The sequence below is a fragment of the Typopeltis vanoorti genome, chromosome 7, assembly GCF_054136105.1.
Source record: "Typopeltis vanoorti isolate ZY-2024b chromosome 7, IOZ_Tvanoo_1.0, whole genome shotgun sequence".
In the NCBI taxonomy this organism is placed as follows: domain Eukaryota; kingdom Metazoa; phylum Arthropoda; class Arachnida; order Uropygi; family Thelyphonidae; genus Typopeltis; species Typopeltis vanoorti.
The window spans coordinates 81,331,542-81,353,192 of record NC_143555.1 but is presented as its reverse complement, the minus strand read 5'-3'; the positions used below and the strand labels follow the sequence as shown (position 1 = coordinate 81,353,192).

Sequence of the window (21,651 nt, the reverse complement as noted above, 5' to 3'; positions counted from 1 at the left end):
TCCGACCAAAGGGATTCGTCTATACCGACTGAGCTGGGAGGCTCATACCACTAATGATTTTTGTCTGTAAATTGCTTGTCTTCTCACGGCTGATTTGCCTGTACGAGGAATGAAAAACCAATGTCCGGGAGAAAAAACCCTGTTACCCCCGTATGGGATCGGTAATTCACCTTCAATTGAAACAACCCATATAAAGATTCCTCTCGACGAGAATCGAATTTAGGCCTTTTTTCAATCGAAGAGCGCAACGAATTGTCGTTCTTCCAACTGTGCAACAAAGGTCGTTAAATATGATAACAAAATTGTTTTTAAGAACCTTGCGACTGCTTAATTTCTCTGATACGTGGTCGCTTTATTCTCTGTCCCGATTGAATTTAAGGGACATTCAACATTCATTTTCATATCTCAACTTTCCCTTATCCATAATTAGGGAACTTCTTTATGTAAGTTAATCATAGTTGATTAATTTCTCTGTTCCCGCTTTGATGACTTTTCAATATTCTCCAAGCCAACCTCTGTCCATAACAGAATTTCCTAATGTTGCTCTCTGCAAATGCTAGTTGTCCTGGTTTCCTATTTCTTTTCCAGATTCAATTATCAGTGCTCCTTAATGTCAATGTCTTTGACAAGATCGACAGAAGAAAGAACGTTAAATCATCAGTTCTAGTCGCAGACTAGAAGAACTTTTTAGGCCGTCCTTCATCAGGCGGTTGTCTTTCTCTTGGAAACTGGTAATGGAATTTTAACTGCGCAACTCAGAAAAATTTACAGCAAAACTCATGCTCTTTCAGACAATAATAGAAGGTATGCTTAGGCACATGAAGTGGCAGAGAAATCTACCATATTCTCATCACTCGTGATCTCCAAATCATCGGAAGATATAAACTCACTTACCCGATGACTAAAGGGCGTTCGACTGCCTACCGGTTTCCAAAAGTTAGGGCTAAAAGAGTTTTCCACATTTTCCATTTGGGAAATGAAAAGGATGTAGTTATTTTTATTCGCTATTTTGTGTTTCTCTTCACAAAACATTCTCGTCACTTCCAAATAGTTTAATTTTCTAATGTAGGCAATTCTGTAACATGTAATTGCTCTGTTTCCTCAGCAATTCCTAAGTAGTCGACATATTCAATCAGTGGCAAACCGAAGTTCTAATCTGTAATAGCATCTTTTATGACACGCAACTATTTAATTTCTTCCACAATAACAACTGAGGACATCCGAAAACGAGGATCGTCAATTCTGTTATTTACAGACGCTTTTTTTTTTTTTTTTTTTTTTAAATATCAGATTTCATGTCGCTGTTATAATCAAGTGCGTCAAATTTTAATTAATTTCTTCGTATATTTTATCATTTTGATTTTCAATTTTTATTTTATTTTAATTCTGTTAACTTCGATTCAATTTTTGGGCTAAATTTGGAACTTGAGCTAAGATATAATACTAAGAACACCAACAGCTAAAATTAAACTCACGAAACATGACAGCGCCAGGCACGTGGAGCGAACCTTAAATGGAGTTTTCTGTTTGAGGTATTCCTGCTGCAGTTCTGATTTTTATGCAAACCCATGAACATGTACATTTATTAATTGGAAGTTGAGGAAACAAAATTAAAAGAATCAAAATATGAAGGAAACTATTAAAGAAATTTTATTGATGATAACTATAAGGAAGCATTTATTTGCGAAGCCATCATAAGGAGGAAAAAATAAGAACAAATTCGTCTGTAGAAGGATTAAATACGTACGAAGAAGGAAGATAAGAGTGACCTTGTTGTGTTTGCAAAAATACAATTGCCAGAATAGTAACTTCCTGTCAGAGCATAAGACTGAGGCCAGCTACCCAAACAACTGCATAAAAACTATAAAATCAGAATGGTTTCTTCTTGTGATACTTATATAGGCTTGTTTTCTCATTTCCTGTACAATTTTACCCAACGTCGCCATCAAAAAGTTTACTCTTCGTTGAATTTCACGCTTCAATAACTTCTGGTTAAAAGTAATCCGATTAGTGTTAAGTAACTGAGACGTTCTTGATCTCAGTCGTGAAACAAAAATAAAAATAAAAATAAAAAAAAAAACTATCGCCCTGAAATCTGCCTGCTGGACAGTCTTCAGTATCTGACGAAGGCACCAGCTTCACATCACTGCTGAGTCAGCCAAAGGTAATCGTGCTTCCTACTGATATACAGCAGCGAAAGTTAATAACAAAAAAGAAGAAAACCTGCATCGCGCTATAGTGAAGAGGTGATAAGAAACGATTAAAGAGAGAGAGAGAGAGAGAAAGCGATTGAAATGAATAATGGAAATGGTTAAATGAATTGGCTGAATCTCCCGAAAGAATTGTACTCAGCCGTATGCTCATGTTAAAACATATTTATTTTATGCAAGCATATCGAGTTACAGACAAACGTTTTATATCCGGAAATGAAGTATGCTTGGGTTATCCTTAAGTCGATACCACTACGGAAGATACAGATCGAATAACACAACTGGGTTTATCACTCCGCGTCAGATACTCTCAACCTCAGCGATTTCAAAGTTTAATAAAATTTGAGACGGGCTGGAATTTAAACAAGTAAAACTGAATGATCGTAGAGTCGTAGACCATCGTAAAAAGGTGTGTTTGAGAGACCATTCCTTATTAGAACAAATGAACATAGATCCCTCTTTTTTTAAAATTTTATTTTATTGCAATATGTACTGCAAATAAAACAATTTTGTCACTTATTAATAATAGTCCGATTTAAAGTCAGTTGACCCGATAAATTTTAATAGAGATCCAAATACCAAATTTCAAGACAGTCTGTCTATGCGTGTGGACGAACAAAATTAATCCAACAGATGATTATTTTGAGAAATGCGCCTACATGTGAGTGTTATTTAGCAGTCTATCGATAGCCCGTTCAAATTAGCAGTCTACCGAAAACCCGTTCAAATATCTTAAAAATAACAAGAGCAACCATTTGAGATTCTGCAAACTTTTCCAACGAATTTATCCCAAAGTGGGTGACATAAGCTAGAATATCCCGTTAATCGGCGGTGGGAAATCTCATTTCTTAGATGAGAGACTTCGAGGTAGCGTAGAAGGTGAGTATTGATCTTCTTCATTATTTTAGAAAGAACCGAAGTGAAATTAGATGTGTAATTAGATAGCAAAGATTTGTTGTTCTTCTTCTTCTTAGGAATGTATTGAATATTGGCTAATTGTCAGGATGTAGAATAGATACCAGTGGAAAAGAAGAGAATAAAACTGCGACATAGAACAGGAGTTCAATTCTGAAACACAAACCTTGAAAACAGGTGGAGAAAATGCATCAGGATCAGGAGCCCCTCCCCTCCTTTTTTTTTTCTTTGGTATTCAGTTGAGACATGATTCTTCTAATCTTTTTCTGGCAAAAAATTAAAGGGGGAGTCACTGCATGTTGTGTGTTAGGAATGGTAGAAGGACATTTACCAGTATCGTCTGTGCAAGAATTAGAGTAAACTACGAGTAAGAAGCTGGAAGATTAGCTTTTTCAATGGGAGTGGGAAACGATTTAATAGAACAACCCAAATAAAACAGGTGGAAGCACAGTTGCGCCAAATACTTTCACAAGAGAACAGAAAACATAATCCATTTGGACACGATGCAAGCATCCTGTATTTAGTAATTTCACAATCAATTTTCGATGTAGTGATAGCTTGCTTTCAGCTATTTTGGGCTTTGTTATAAACGAAAGATGCAGATTTCAATGAAGCCATTGCGATATGCCTAATTCTTCTCTTGTACAATTTTTGTACACTTCTTGGAAAACCAAGCAATAATGGACGCTAATTTAAAGAGGAATGAAGAATAAATATTTCCATACCAATAAGAATTCCTTCAGGGATACGTTCAGTACAGATGTTTGGATCAGAAGACTGAACCCAATAATCCAACCAACCAAGTGAATGGGGCACAGAATTCATGAAGATCATCCATTCCACTTGGCATATTATACTATCAGGCAACATGTGGATGAGAATGGTTGCTCACATTGGTAAGAAGAAATCAACACTAGATTGTACTCTGAAGAGTCTATGGGACAATCAACATTGTATAATTAGAAGGTCACTCTGGAGGAAGATATCTAGGGTTTTGGAGAAGCAGTTAAGTTTACCTGGTGTTCTGGTAGGCATGTGAACAATTTGTGCAAGATATCATTAGTTATAGCAAATCTCAGTATTTCCACCTGCTTAATCTGTGCACTTGTACCTGCCTGCCGAAAGACCGACAATTAAACTTGTAATTAAACTTGTAAAACCGAAAGACAATAAAAATAACAATTTGAAATAATCACTTGATTACTGAGATTGTAAATATTACGAATGTCTTTGGAAGTTTTTCCACTTAGTTATACTATAAATTAAAGATACCAAGAAATTATATACTTGGTTTAATCCTTTATCCAAGTGTAAGCAAACAAGTTTGCGCCTGATCTATTTTCAGGAGTGGGGCAACTCGTATAAAGAAGTTAATGACTTCACATCACTTGCCTTAGTATCCCATAATGCAAAACACATCTCATTGCGGACATGCATTATGGGAAGGGTCACTACCCAGACCGGTTCCGACCTTTATTGAGGTCTCATTAGTGCGAGCCAGACTCAGAGGTGATACTAACGTTGAAGTAATGCATTTTTATCTTTAATTTACGAATGTCTTCTTAGTCAATTATGTCTGAATATATATAGACTACATATAATGTATAAAAGTCGGATTTAAATTAAACAAATATTTTTAATGAAACAAATAAAACAAAGAAACTAACCGCTTTGTAGAACATCAGTCTTTTATTTTATTTTATTTTTAAATGAATGCTCCTCAGACTATTATTACTCATACCTATGCTAAAAATGTCTTAATAATTCCCCCAGCATTATCTAAATATGCCAGGAATACGACATATAAATAAAACTCCAAATGATAGGAGTTTTTGTGAGCAGATGGATTGGGAAATCCCCCATCAGCTGTTCAGCAGAAGCACTTCTCGTCACCTTTGCCCCTTATCTATTGGCTGAACGTCTCTGAAGCAGCAATATTTGGAAGCCACAGCTGGTCTTTGAAAGGTAATTACAGCGACAGGTGATGTTGGCAGAAGGCTACATATACACTGTCAGGATAACATGGATACCTATTTGACGACCATATGTTTTATTATGCCACATTGGATTCTTAAATGGTTCCGGTTCTAAACCAAATGCTTTGGTAGTTGCTAGCAGTACCATACGAATATTTTGAAGAAAAATTATTTGTAGAACATTAGGCAACAATATAATAATGGAAGCCAAAGAGTTTCCATTATTATTTCCCCATTTTTCACATGCATATTCACTCAGCAGTCCATGAGAACACAAAATCAGCAGTAACCGTCAAAACGTATTGGTAAGTAAAAGTTTTACGAAATTGTCAAAAGCATTAAAAAGAAAAATATTAAAACACTTGCTTATTTACAAGTTTAATTAGTAATTATCTATGTCGTATTTCTTTTTTCGTTTTTGCCTTAATCACACATTCAATTTTAAATCATATTACATCATGCTTTAATCAATTTAGGTCTATTATGATCTGATCTTGTCTCATAAGCTTTAATAGTCGTTCTTTAAGGATAGTCTGGCCTTTTTTCTCTCTTCCTGACTGGTTTATGTTGAAGGACGCAATCTTTATGTTTGCATTCTTTTAATATATTTCATCTGAATATGTTTATATTTCTTTATTTTTTTTTCATTACTGGTTCTTGGTTTAATTCATTCACTATTTTTCCTTAATGATCAAATTAGGGTAGATTTGTTTGGTTGTTTTTCTCCTGTAGTTTTTTTTTTTTTTTTGTCCGGAAATAAGTAAAGGAAATAAGAAATGTATTGCAAACTATCTGGTCAGTCTTTGCACTAGGTTAGGTTTAAAGCACAGAATTTATCACTGCTATTGTTTTTTTTTTTTTTTTTTTGATTATTTAATAATTTCTTATTCATATCCTTCTCATCTTCATTTGAGTTTTCGTCTTTAAAAGCCACTGTTTTCTATTTTCCTGTTGAAATTATCATTCCCAATCTTCGGCTGTTTATCTCTTGATCTATATATGTATAAATGACATCAGGCATACTGATGTCATTTTCATTCTTTACCAATAAATGATTTCATTCTCTGAGAAATAATAATGTAACTCATATTTTACTTATAAACTATAATTCAATACTGTATTTTCAATGTTTTCTCTCCCTTTATTTTATGTGGATCTCATTCACGAAACGTGTAAACCCTACATGGTACATTATTAATAACACCGTGGATAAGATACGAGATTATATAATCAAATGCGGAACACTTTTTGTTGTTACTTCAGCCTTTCGATTAGTAGGGCAGTGGTGTTTTACATACTGAGAGATAAAATTCATCTCCTACCTAAAGACATTCACAGGTATCCATTCCTACGGTGTTCGAATCCATGACCTGTTGGAGAAAGATGCTATCCACTCGGCCAATCAGGCTGGCAAGATACTTACTAAAATTTTAAAAACATAGCATATACACCCTTAAATGTTCTATATCATAATAAATTCAAATAAATTACGACAAAGTGCTACCGATAAGCTTTTAAATCTAACCAAAATTTGAATTTTAGAATATCCAAAACATGATAGAAACAGAACTGGTAGTAGCAGCAAACCTACAAAAAAAAACTTTCTCGCAAGTGCATGTAGCCCAATTTAAAATCGTATCGTTGTACATTTATATGCGCTGTTGACATTTTTATCAAATGAAATGATTCGTGAAACCCATTTCAGAGGCAACTTCTGATATGTGTTCGCTGTTAACTTTTAATACCGTATAATAATGATAAACAATAATATATTATTATTATTATTATTATTATTATTATTATTATTATTATTATTGAGACCTGTGAGAAAAGACCCTTTGGGCTCATAGCCCGGTACCCCCTATGTGCCATGTTCCACTGAATCAGTAACAAAAACTGAACGTTGTACTGTCATATTAAAAATGAAAGGTTCATATTAGTTCTAGAATCCAAGTCTTGAGTTTATTGTGCAACAAAAGCACTGTTGGACTATGGCATAACTCATTAAATAATTATATGCCTTCAACTATTGCTAGCAGTAGTAAGGTTTCGGATAATGGTGTTTAATGTTTACGTGTGTAATTTAAACTAAACTTGAATCGAAGTAATACATTTGAGTAAAGATTAAATACTAAATTTCATGAGTAGCACACACGTTTTTCGAAGACAAAAACCTGAGTTCGAATATCGTCAAGGGAAATCTTGTTATTATTTTATTTATTTACTATTTTACTAAGCTCTTATCGGTTTAATACAGGTTAAAGAACAAAATGTAGACCAAAATGGCCCGAGTTCACACGCAGTTGAGACCAAACACACTGATATCTCAGTGTGTTTGGTCTGTTGTTCTGCATATTAATCCAACTACGATGTCTCAGTAAACAGAATAAGTAGGGCTTCTTCGAGGTCTCAATACCCAAATATTCTTATAACTCTTTCTGTAATTTCTTTCTATCAGACTGTGATAGAAGATTGCTACCAATTCTGATGTATTTTCATTACAATGGATTACAAGGTATGTGAGCCTTGTAATTCATTACTGATTATTATGAATATGAACAATTTCAGTATTTTTAAAGGTAATATAGTTTTATTCTGGTAACATCGTCTTAAACAAAAAAGCATAGGAAATACTAGTGTACAAAGGAGATGCGTGCTTTACCTGTTTGGTATTAATTTTCTTGTTAAACAGTAATTGCGGTTGCAAAAACGTTACCATTAACATTTTTATATAAAATATTATTGTTTTAATAATATGAATAATGACATTATTAAGAGAGAGAAAAAAAAAAGATGAAGGTAATGCAAGATCGTCCGAGATTTCATCAGAAATGTTGACAAACAGTAGAAATTTAAGAACCAGAGGCATTACAGCTATCCCGGGAGAACTGAAGCAGCTTCACGATAGCGATTTTTCTGGGCAGCTTTACTGGCTTGTGCGTGGAAAATTGTTATAAAGCGAGCTGCGCACAATTTTCTCCTTCTCATAGAGATGTTCGTAGCATTGGAGGTTGTCGAGATATTTACCTAACAGTGCAAAGCATCAGTTTTTCTATTACAGGAATTTCCATTTACAATTTTCACATCGTTATAAATTCAGAAGTGGCATGGCCATTTCGCATCTTATTTTTGACGAACTATATGCCATGATTCGTTTCTAAAAGAAAACCGATAATACGACTAATGAACTCTCCTCTAAACATAAATGACTGGTTTAACCTTGTTATAGATTTTTTCCATCTTTTCTCCCTTTTTCCCCTCTTATCCCTGGATTTGATTCTTGTCTAGCATACGAGGAATATTTCGAACAGACAGCGATGAGTCAGGTTAGATAATCCGGAAAGTTGCTTTAGAGACAACACATGAAATTTTATTTTATTTTATTATTATTATGTTTTTTTTCGAGGAGCAACTTCAGGTATCTGATAAGCAAGGTAATAGTCTCACACCAAGCGATGAATTCTTCTACTACCTAAACGGCATTTACAAATATCTGTGCCCACAGTGAGATTTGAACCGCAACCTGTTGGTTGAAGTTGCATACGCTATCCACTCGATTAAGACTGGCATCCAATTTCGCAACTGTGCGGCAAGCTCCATCTTATGTTGCTCTGTGATCTTGTGATGTTTCAGGTCATCCTTCTAAGAGCACTGCGAGCCCATTTTTAATACATTTTTATATTTGTTTATGGATATTTTAGCACTATACTAAGAATATTAAGAGTTTATTGATAAATTACAAAACATTATTTTTCGGATTAGGCTTTCTCTTACTCTACTTTGTCAGAAATAACCAAATTCCATCTAATAATAATAATAATAATAATAATAATAATAATAATAATTATTATTATTATTATTATTATTATTATTATTAAATAAAATAGCAAACAGATATCCCTAAATCAGTAACAACTTTGATATAAAAAAACCCGAGAAAATATAGAATAATGCCTTTTAATATTTTGACTTTATAATTCTTATAAATTAATAGTCTTTATTTTAATAACTTTAGTTAATATACGTTATTAATCTGTCCATAACATTTAAACACTCATATAATAAATTTAATAAACTGGAAAGGCAGTATTAGGCCTATCAGATAGCTCTTCAAGAACTGCGAGTTCATCCTGATTGATACTATTCTGCATCATTTTCCTCGTGAACAATAACTGCTATTTTTTTATCTCTTCTTGCAGCGATACGTAAAACGATTCGTTTTTTAACAGTTCTGGGATTGATTTTAGGAAAACAGGAAATTTCACGAAGCATATTTTGCATGTTTCATATAGTTTAGTGCTAACTGGATACAGTTAACACTTGAATTTTTTTTTTTTTTTTTTTTTTTTAAACAGTGCCAACCGTAATGCAGTCAGGTATTTATTTCTTTTTCCAAACGCACGCATCGAACCTACACACGAAAGGTTGCAAAATATACAATGCATCATGGTCGTGTGTGGGCAAGGGGCTAAGGAGACTTGTTTCTTGAACAGTTGATGGTCGCAGACTGGGAGGAAGGAAGGTTGTTCCTTCCTTCACAGAAAAAAAAAAAAGTTTACTAGGAGACACTACTAGTTTCATCTTAGTAACATATGACTTCTTCTGGTACAAGAGAAGACAATCACCAGCCAAACAGTAAAGGAATATTAAGATGGCAATAATTATATAATTATGTAGGATTATGGTTTTAAATCCTTTATTATCTTTATTATTGTGCATGTTCACATTTACTTGTTTGGCTACTATAGCTAGGAGACAGTCCGAATAAAACACACACACACACACACACACACACACACACACACACACACACACACACACACACACACACACACACACACACACACACTTATTATTCTCTGTAGCAACCTTATGACGACTATCACAAATTCAATGCAGCCTTTAAATAATTTATCAAGTCGAACTCTTATTTATAGGCACGTGCATTAATTCCTAGTGCATCTTGTCTGTAACGAATGAGTCTGAATGGAAGAGATATTATGTTGCAGTATAATGTCAGTTTGTATATGCATTGTATATTTGTTTAAGTCTGCACGCATCTATTATATTAAAAATCTTAAAGGTAATTTGCTGCCTAGGGTGGAGAACGAAAAATGTGTGTGTGGATGTGTCACATCCTGATGGATCCTTTAAGATAATAATTTTAAAATTATAGATTGTAATTAAGTTTTTATCTTAAAATATAAAATTTTAAGATAAAAGCATTTTATCTTATCGCTTAGTTTGTAGTTTAAAATGTATATGACAGCATGCATGGTATTGTTACATTACAAAATACAGTATATAAACAAAATTTGTTTTTATTAGAAAATAACAATGCACCCTATGTATAAAATATTAAAATAACGCACCCCTTTCAAATAGTTGAAACTATTTTCCAGCAGTCTAAAAATATACCATATATCTTTACACGTTGAAATCATAATACATATTACATAACTATAATAATACATATTACATAACTATAATAATACATATTACATAACTATAATAATACATATTACATAACTATAATAATATTACAATTAAATTATGCAGAGGGCTCGAAATATTATTATCATCAGCATCATATGGGAACCTCCATAGTGTCTGTAGACTCATACCGGGAGGTGCACTAACATCAATGCTTACCATCAATACCTGCCATATTTTGCTTTAACTCATTCACCGACAACGTGTTCACAAAAAAAAAAAGAAAGAAAGAAAGAAAAAAAAAAGAAACATTCTGACAGCCATTCCACTCATTCACCATTCTCTAAGGGAAAAAACTCTAGTCCTCACACACCCTTGCTAACTACGTTCTTACTTAATTTCCAGGGATGACCTTAGTTTTCCCAACACTAGGCATGTACTGAAAATAAAATAAAATAAAAAATTCAGTAAAAATCCCACCCCAATATATTGCAATATGACCTCTGACCTTCAGCTTAGAGTCCACTATCATCCCTAAATCCTTAACCTCATTAATTTTTGGAGCCCAGTTTCATCAATGTAGTACACAGATTGTAATCGTTTAAAATCTGTAATATTCTTTCTAAAATGTTATAATAATAATCCTTACGCTTTGATACATTAAACTAGTAGCCATTTTTCTTTGTCCAATACTGTTTCTGCCTCATCCTTATTAACTATTACGCTACCCAATTTTATCTCATCAGCAAACAACTGAACATTTCCCCTTATCGTTTCCTATATCATTAATGTACAACTTAAATAGCAATGGCCCAAGTAGAGAATCCGGCACCACATCACGACACGCCTCCTGGACTCTACTCCTCTATAAACTACTCTCGATGTGTATCCGATAACCACCTGCTTATCCACGTCACTAGTTTCATATTATATTATGTATCTTTATATTTGTATATCATAATCTATCTATCTATCTGTGTGTGAAAGTTTTATTTTGTTTTATTTTATGTAAATTCTAAATTCTATGGTTTTATGTTATACGCAACATGTATTAATACGCATTTTAAAGTGTAAACATATTGTTCGTTTCGAGCTAATAAAAAATGTGTATTTTAACCAAGGTTAAATATATATATGTATGTATTTAATATCTTCCTTTTCCTCTAAGTAGAATTTGCAACACCAGTCGTGATTTTTCCTCCCTAATGTTTTCTCAGGCTCATTACTGTTATATATACCACATTAATAATGTGGCTGAAGTTCGAAAAGTGCTTTTCGACTTTGTGGCTGCAAGTGAACCGCCACAGCCAATACGCAAATCTGTGTGGTCAATTACCTTTGATATTTATCCATTATCAATGCACATGGTGTTTTCTTCTTTTTCCCATTGTATTACAAATGGCGGAGTGTTGTAGTTGAAGCCTATTAATGCATTTATCAGGGTGTTTCTTCAAGTGGGAGCGTTTCTGTTTATTCTCTAAGTTTAAGATATGTTTAGCAAGGGTGGGGGAAAGCGATAACATTTTATATATAGGTCAATGTTTATCTGTAACATTTTTATCGCTTGCTTATCGGTAAAGACAAGGATGTGTGTGTGTGTGTGTGTGTGTGTGTGTGTGTGTGTGTGTGTGTGTGTGTGTGTGTGTGTGTGTGTGTGTGTGTGTGTGTGTGTGTGTGTGTGTGTGTGTGTGTGTGTGTGTGTCGGACGACGTCGGGGGCCTTATTTGTTTATCATAGATTCTCTTTTCCTTTGGGAACTTGCGTTTCCAAAGTGGGAGTGTTGTATAGTACCAAAGGAGGATTTCTCCCATGTCATCAGTCTTAAATGCTTATCTGAGTAATAAAACAAGTTCGGATGGGGGATTTCGCCTCACCTTTGAACTAGACTAGTATCAATACTTCGCATCGCGATTTATTAAAGACAGAATCTTGTAAATAATCGCTCAGATGTGTTTATCATTAACGATGTGACAACAAATGATTAATGAAAGGGATATGCAGTATGTCTTTCGCTGTCAAATTACTTATTTTGCCCACCCAGAAGATGAAAAAATAAAAAATAAAATAAAAAAATCTGCTTTTAAAATCCGTTAGCAGTAAAACAAGGCCTAGAAAGGAAAAGTTCTGTGTGTTTACGTGTAGCCCATCTATTTCATGCGAATTGTTTTTAAGACAACCGTAGGCGTAACGAAAAAAATATCCATACTAAATCTGTTACCAAAAGGAGAGATAACATCCGGATGCACTAGAAGTTCGTTATAACGAGAATTGAAAACAGTTGGTTGATACTAGTCTAGTCAATGTTTAAGGAAAAATTCCCCAGAATCAAGCAGCAAACACAGTAATTAAGTTTCTTTGATATTACCAGTTATATCGCAATAAGTATAATTAAAATAAACAGCTTAGTTATCTTACTGACAATTCGCAATCGAATCACAAAAGAAAGAAGTTTAATAACCGAAGATATTCATCCTGCAGATGTTAGTGAAAAGAGAATGCAAGTGATATTCCATATAATTAATTTATATTATTTTGACACTTTTGATATGTGTAAATAAAATTTGTTTCACAAAGGACATTACATTAAGAAAACAATAGAAAATCAATAATCCTTTCGGAGAATAATTGGCGCACGTGAATTCGATGCTGCAGAATGAATCAACGCAAAATGAATAAATAAAAATAAACAGTTTAAAATAAGCACTTTTAACCCTAATTTGGTCGCGAATATGATTAAGGGGAAGTTCCGGATCGAACAGTTATTTCATGTTACTTCAGTTATGCTGTAGTTCACGACGAATGATTAGGCCACATTGGCAGATGTCATTTATGTAAATACGGAAAACAGACAAAGGTGCTTGTTTTCACTATAACAAATAGTCAACCCTATTCCACCTACCATTGCATACAAAAACGCTCGCAACCACTGACATCATTATATGTAGTACTCATTACAACAGCTTTAACTGTATGCTGATATGTTAATATCGATCATAATAACAGAACTCAAGTTTCCAGTAGAAATTGAAAATAATCAACAGTTACCATTTCTAGACACCTGTTATCAATGGAAACAGGTGTGATAATTGACTTGGCTTTCAGGAAAGTGACACACGTTACCAATCGATACCTGCAAAATGGTCTCGATTGTTACACGTCTGTACCATAATCCTCAAATAGGAGGTGTCATCAAGGCCTTAGCAATCAGAGATAAGGGTGATCATTAAGGAAAGAAAGTGCCTAAAACAACACGAAACAAACCAACAATAAAAAAATGTTCAACGGATGTGATCGAAAATGTTATAAAATGCTTATCAACAACAGCGGTAGCTCCTACGCACAATGAAACAGAATATAAAGACTCTTAACACTAATATTTAATACTGATATCTCCATAAAAATTGCCAGCCCATCAAACACTACAAAGTATACGTTTTTATGCTTTTGAAAGCAACTACGAGAATATGAATGAACTGAAAGATAACTGCAACCTCACAAGAAAAAACTAGGACTTCATGAACTAAAATTTATCCGGGTTCAATTTTTTGATCAAGCAGGCAGAATGAGAGTGATGATATGAAAATTTTAATAAAAATTCGACGAAAGAGTTAACTCCTGCCTACAGGTATGAGGTTTAACTGAACCTGCTATCCAATTAGGCCAGTAGGCTGATTGTCTTTCTAAGAGGTACCTAAACGATGTATCGCACTGGAAGTTGAAACTCGTAGAATCTCTGAAAGCATCTTCTGTATTTACTTATTGACTGACCGACTCGTGTGACCTCCCGCTCCTCCTTTTTTAAAAGAAATTTACTAAAGAAGTTCTGAGAAAATAATAATATGATTTCAAATGATTTTCGGTTTTGTACTAACATTATTACAATATGATTGTAATAATTGTAATCTGTTGTAATTGTAATGCAGTTAATACCTTTAATGGAATTTACTTGAATGGTTCTAATAGTAGCATATGACGGTGGGAGGCGTAGTATTAGTACAATGAACAGCTTACATACCGCTAAATGTAAGTTTAATCCGTATAAAATGTTAAAATAAACAGCCTATTTTGAACCAAAATAAGATAAGATCGCCTATACTAAAATTACTAGTATACTACTAAAATTCATCAAACGTTTTGTTCAAGTTATATTAATAAACTAATTTTGTTTTCCTTCTTATTTTTGGCATTTAAATTAAATAAAGTTGCTTTTAAAGATCCAAATTTAGATTTCTCCCCCTCCCCTAGGGAAGATATTTGCAACTGATCCCTTGTTACCATAAAGAACATTCAGCGTCAAATAACTCTCACGGTTCCCCACTGTCGAACAAGAATTAAAAACGAACTACATCAGGCATGTCCTACTTTAAAGAGCTCTTACAGATGGGATCTCTTGTTGAATTAATTACCAGCCTGACTTTCGAGCTAATTGGAGCGTTAAAAAAGGAGACAGAGGTTTGAGTTCATTACAGTGAGGTTAAACCTCTCGACTTATAGAGGTCACATATTCCGTAAATTTATAATAATAATCTCCAGCTGGGAAACCATTCGTTGTGTAATAACCTTTAAAGTAGTCCAAAACACTTTGTCAATACACTTCTCTCACTAGCATCCATTATCAATAATCCGGCTTAAGTTTTACATAAAGTCAGGAAGCACGGAATCGGATTACAATTTCATTACAAAAAAATGTAGCTCAGCTGTTTACTGAATGATATTTAAACTGAAGTATACGCAAATGAATCACTATTCTCTTTTCATATGCGATAATTAAGACGACATAATATCTGGACTATAAGGATAGCTTGTTTTTTGATGATGAAGGAGTGTATTAAATGACCGTTCTGAAGTGGATTTTTCACCATATCGTTTATCTAGTGAAGAAAGAAAGAAAAATAATTTGAAGAAAGTAAGAGTACTGCATTCGTAGTTAGTTCTTTTAAACAGATTTTCTTTGTTTCGTTTTTTTTTTCATTTCTTTTAAACTGCATGCTATTTTCGCATCCTTCTATGATGTAACCAATGAACTCAACGTCCCTCCCCCCTGAAAACCTTTAGTCATCTAGAAACATATCCCTATAGTTTGTTCATACGTATAAGAATCGCTCGCGAAGACAAAGTCATAACACCTGTTTTCCGGTTCTCTTTTTTTTATTTCATCGATCCTTTTTATATTGCTGTAGTCTCAGCTGGTCATAAAAAAATTGTTTTTGAAATTTCAGATTTCCTGTTCGCATTTCTTTACACCCTTTGTTGTTAATTCCTGCATCACTCAGTACTTCTTACTTAAGCCTCGTCTATGCTTTAATTCTTCTAATTTAAAATCGAATTCTATAATTCTAATATATCAAATATTAATGTTAGAAAAATATAATAAAGAAGATTCTTGTTGAAAATTTATTTTTCACTTGGTTAGACTATAATAAATTTAGTTTAATCCTTTATCCAAGTGTGAGCAAACAAAGTTTGCGCCTGAAGTATCTTCAGGACTGGGTTAAGGTAGTACAACACCGGGAAACTCGTTGCAAAGGTGGAGCAAGCTAACATCACTCCTATCTCAGTATCTCCCATAATGCAAAACACATCTCCTTGCGGATATGTATAATGTTATGCATTAAGGGAAGGGCCACTACCCAGACTAGTTGTACCATCTTACCCCACTCCTGAAGATACTTTCAGGCGCAAACTTTGTTTGCTCACACTTGGATAAAGGATTAAACTAAATTTATTATAGTCTAAGCTAGTGAAAAATAAACCTTCAACATCTTTCTCTAAATCCAGAGTAATTTAATAAAAAGATGGCACACTTTTTGGCAACTCCTATAGGTAAAAATGACCTCGCGATTGCTTCTGCCTGGTATCTCCTTCTGGGCCTGGCTCACACTGAAGAGACCTCAATAAAGGTCGAAACTAGTCTGGGTAGTGGCCTTTCCCTTAATGCATAACATTATACATATCTGCAAGAAGATGTGTTTTGCATTATGGGAGATACTGAGATAGGAGTGATATTAGCTTGGTCTACCTTTGCAACGAGTTTCCCGGTGTTGTACCACCTTACCCCAGTCCTGAAGATACTTTAAGGCGCAAACTTTGTTTGCTCACACTTGGATAAAGGATTAAACTAAAAGAAGATTCTTGTTGTTTTGTACCAGTCTGCATTAATTTATAATTTCTAACTGAGATTTTTTTTTCTATCCATTCCAGTTTTTCCTTTTACCTTTTTTTTTTTTTTTTAAGCATGTACCCCAAGGAAATACTCGTTCTTCACCTGAGTAAATATCTTTAATTTGCTTTTACAACTTATTATAAAGGATGGATTTAGTTCCCTTACTTAACTGATTTTATAATAAATGGTAATAATAATTATCTTAGTAACTTACTACAGCTACAAACTATTATACTTTAATATTTTGTAGCAAAGCATAATATTAAACTGTCAGAGCATCTAGCCAGGGCCAGATGCTCTGGCTAGACAGATTTTGATGATTTTTTTAAACTGAAATCTCGATAATTTTAATTCTGGATTTTAATAATAAATTTGCATTTTAATGATGCACAAAAAAAGAATGAAAGAAATTATAAACTACGATAATGTATCAGTGAAAGCGAAAAATTATCACGTGAGTGAAGGATATTTATTATCGCAGATAATTACAGTAAGTTTATCAGGTATCCATACGGGCACACTAGAAAACAACAATTGTTATCATTGATACCCAATATTTTGAGAAATTAATAATAAGAGTGAGTGCCGTTTTCACTATTATTCAATACCATAATTAAGTACTAAGACCTTAAAGCCAAAACCATAAGAATTTGTGAAAAAAGACCAGAAAGAGAATCAGACTAGTGATAAACTTTCTTTTTATAATTCTCTGTGATTATTTTCATCTCCCCCCCACATCAAGAAAAGAGCCGGCTTCGTTGTCCGAGTGGTTACCGCTCTCCAGCCAAGGGTTCGAAACCCGCCAAGGACATGAATGTTTGTGATTATCCTACTAACTCTGTGTGTGTGGAAAGGAATTCTGCGATCCTACCACTTCTTATAGCAAGGCTTCACTCCTAAACCTCAGTGGGGTGCGGGGTGACCATATGTCGTCAAACTGATGTCAAGTGTGTATAACTAACTAACTTTAAGCTTTATTATTTGCTTTTTTTCTTCTCTCTCTCTCTCTCTCTCTCTCTCCAATCCAAATCTTTTGGTTAGACAGTGCACTCGGAATACTCCAAAATATAGGACAAAACCTTAATCTAAGAAAAGGAAGTATCCGCAGCTTATCCCTTGATTAATATATATATATATATATATATATATATATATATATATATATATATATATATATATATATATATATATATATATATATATATATATATATATATATATATATATATATATATATATATAAATCTTCAAAAGGTTTCAAATAGAAGATGATAGGATTCTTCTTCCCGAAAACGAGTTTTTCATCTCGCAAAACAGCTAAACTGGCCAGAAGAATAATAGAACACGATACACGGTCTCACAGTCTTAGTCGGCTAATTCAAATAACCCAAACCTTCAAAAGATGCATAAGACGGAGGAAGAGGAGTAGAAGAAGAGGTGTTACAAGTCTTGTGAATCCTGAGTCGTTTAACTGTAAGAAGAACAAGTGCGAATAGCTCCCAATCAACTAACACTTCTGTTGCTTAGTCGTAAAGAATTATATCTATTCTTTAGTAGAAAAGAGGTTCAAATCAGCTTTGTACACGAGGAGAATTTTTAAGAACTTTCTCCTCTCGACAACTTGATTTCTTTTTCCTTAACAATATGGATAAATTAGTTGGAGGACATACACTTTACAAATAGCCTATCCTTAACTGATTTAATGTAATTCTCACCAGCTAACCCCACGGATCATTATTTTATTTTTTAAAATATTTCTTCAAAAGGTCAACATTGAAACTTTGACTTCTTTTCCATCCCTAGGAAAGCAGATATTTAATTCTAAGTTTCAAGTATTTCTGAACCACAGGAAATTTCCTAGGCAGTTCGTACTATAGCAAGTAAAGAAATGATAAAAGACTGTCAGCCAGTCATAAAAAAGTTACATTTCGTAATCGTAAGCTTATATCATGACACCATTCATTATCAAAACAACTGATACTAGAGAAATTTTTGCATAAGTATCATAGATATGTAATATTGCTTTGTTTATTTTTTCTACTAAAAACGGTCCGATCTAAATCACAATTGAAGTGGATCCACAATTCTTAATAGAAGTCCTAAGCACCAAATGTCATTAATTTGGTGCCTCCAGAATTATTACCAAACAGTCGAATCAATCATTCTGCCAAACGTTGTCAAAAAAAAAAAAAAAATTATGCCAAAGGGTTTATTATTATTACTTTATTCACATAACTGATACACAGTCAAAGCAAGATATAATTCAAACAGCAATCTGACTGGTGATACAGAGCCATTCAGATCCTGCTCAAGAATTTAAGAATACTCTGTCAGGTAGCGTCGTAAAATATGGGCTGTTCCAAGCAATGTTGTTTTTTGTAGGTCATATGAGGTCACTTCGTTGATGTTTAATTGCTGTAAATAGTTCGATAGCTTCTTTGATATGGCGCCAAGTGCGCCGATAACTATTGGGATGACTTTGGTGTGTTGAAGCCACAGCCTGCCAAATTCGATTGCCAGATCTCGATATTTAGTAAATTTTTTCCAGTTCTTTGTTGTTATCACTGGGTACTGCGATATCAATAATCCAAACCTATCGATGTTCGATAATTGTGATGTCAGGTCTAATGTGTTCCAAATGCCGATCAGTTTATATTCTAAAGTCCCATAGAATTTTTTCTGTTTCGTTTTCAAATGCAGATTATGCGATCAAAAAGATGAGATCTAATTTGAGCTATATTGAACATCTTCCATATACATGTAGCTCAAACTGATTATTATTATAAATCCTTTGTCATTTTGCTAAATGCAATAAAAATGAAAATGGAAAAAATAAAATAAAATAAAATTACAAAATGTCTAGTTTTGCTTCTTCAGCACCCAGATCATAATCAGTCTTTAAGAAGGAAACTGCAGAATTATGAGGCACAAGTGGGAAACGTCAGTCGTGTTAAAGTTTATTAGTATGGTTGGAGAAATTGGGGCATTGCGATAAATAAAAATTTGCTCGATTGATTTTTTGTTTGTTTGCTTCAGCACAACATCGTATAATATTCTACTGTATACAAAGACTTATGAGGTCGTCTCTCTCCGACCTTCATCACCTGTCCAAGTCCAAATGAATTTACCCACAAAATCCAGCTGCATTTGTGATCAATTTCTAATGCACGCAAAAACAATTTTTTCCGAACGACTTTTGTTTCAGTTTCTTTCATCGTAACACTTAAAAATAAATTTACACAAATGGGACTCATCTTTAGTGTCTGTGTGTGTGTGTGTCCGTCCGCGCGAGCGCAATGCAAACCAACCACCTGGACATTGGACGCCATCTGGCTACAGTATGCTACTTAATTGCTAACAGGGGAACAGATCATCAATCAAAATACGTCAGTCTGGGTCACCCGTAAAACGCAACCGTATTGTAAACTTGTTCGCCCTCGAACAAATCCCGCTATATTTTATAACAGTCGTATATCGCTACTACATGCTCTCAGCTTGATTAATATGAGTTCTTGTTTACTACGTTTAAGATTGTGACCATCGTTGCAAAGTCACGTCTAGACATATTTCTCTCGGAGAGTCTGATAGTATGGGAAGGCACTTCTCGTTTTTTGTTGAGTCAGAAGCTTTGTTAACAATGCAACACCTAACAATAGGTGTCGCCAATAAACGTGGAGAAATGTACGTTAAGTTTGGATAGAAGGAACAGAAATATAGAAACGACATCCCTCCAAAAAATAAAGTTTTTGTTTATATATATATAAACTCTTCTGTTCTTGGACCACTACTGTTTAATTTGTTCATTAACGATATAGGAAAGGATCTGAGAGGAACTGTGCATCTGTTTGCGGATGATGCAAAGTTGGGTAGAGCCAGTGCCGGATTTACGTATAAGCTAAAAAAGCTACAGCTTAGGGCCTCGCAATCTGCCGGGGCCTCAAATAATAATAAAAAAAAAAAGATCAGCTGGTGTAATTTAAAACAGTAGGGGGCTTCTGGGTTTTGTATAGCTTAGGGTCTCAGCAAGTCTAAATCCGGCCCTGGGTAGAGCAATAGTGAATGCTCAGGATGTCAAAATTTTGCAGGATGATTTGGATAGTTTGGAGGACTGGGCTAAGGAGAATGGATGTCAATTTAATGTGGAAAAATGTAAAGTTTTGCATTTTGGGGTGAAAAGATTAGCAGCAGTATATCACATTGGTGGAACTGTACTTCAGGAGATTGACGAGGCCAGGGATTTGGGAGTGTTGGTGGATAGGGAGTTGAAGTTTAGGGGACACATCGCAAAAGTGGCAAAATCAGCTCATCAAATCACTTGGTTGCTGAAAAACACTTTAACGAGCAGAGACAAACAGGTTATTGTTCCTATGTATCGAGCCTTGATAAGACCCCCATCTAGACTACTGTGCCCAGATATGGGCGCCAGGGTTTCTTCTTGATAGGGAAAAGGTGGAGAGGATCCAGAGACGAGTGACCAAGATAATAGCAGGACTATGGAATGAACCTTATGAGAACAGATTGAAGATTTGTGGGCTGCAGAAATTGGTTGATAGGCGAAAAAGGGGTGATATGATTGAGACATTCAAATTACTGAAGGGTTTCTATAAGATTAATTCAGAAGATATTTTTGAGAATAGGACTGGTAGTGGGAGGACTAGGGGACATCCATGGAAGCTGGGCAAGAGTGTGGTTAGCAAGGGTGTTAGAGCTAGGCTTTTTACTCGGAGAGTGGCAAATGAGTGGAATAAGCTGCCAGAGTCTATTGTGGGTGCCATGACCGTAAATGAGTTCAAGGTGAAGTATGATAGATACTGTGTGAATGTTGAATAGTTGTTCTTGACATGATGTTGGGCCTCTCTCGATGAGTCTAAGGACTCCTTGGAGCTGCACGTAATAATAATAATAATAATATATACATCACGCTTTCAAGGTACGATATGGAATTTTTAGAATT

At 34.3% G+C, this 21,651-nt stretch overlaps 1 protein-coding gene across 2 annotated transcripts in view; it reads left to right on the top strand.

The window, feature by feature from the left end:
- The first annotated feature begins 2,665 nt into the window (after positions 1-2,665).
- The window catches only part of LOC150104811 (uncharacterized), a 46,442-nt gene continuing 27,456 nt past the window's right edge, over positions 2,666-21,651 (top strand). For both annotated transcript variants that reach the window (XR_016548596.1, XM_090396203.1), the window contains exon 1: positions 2,666-3,089. The gene's annotated coding sequence lies outside the window, so the exon portion shown is untranslated. The remainder of the gene's footprint in view (positions 3,090-21,651) is intronic.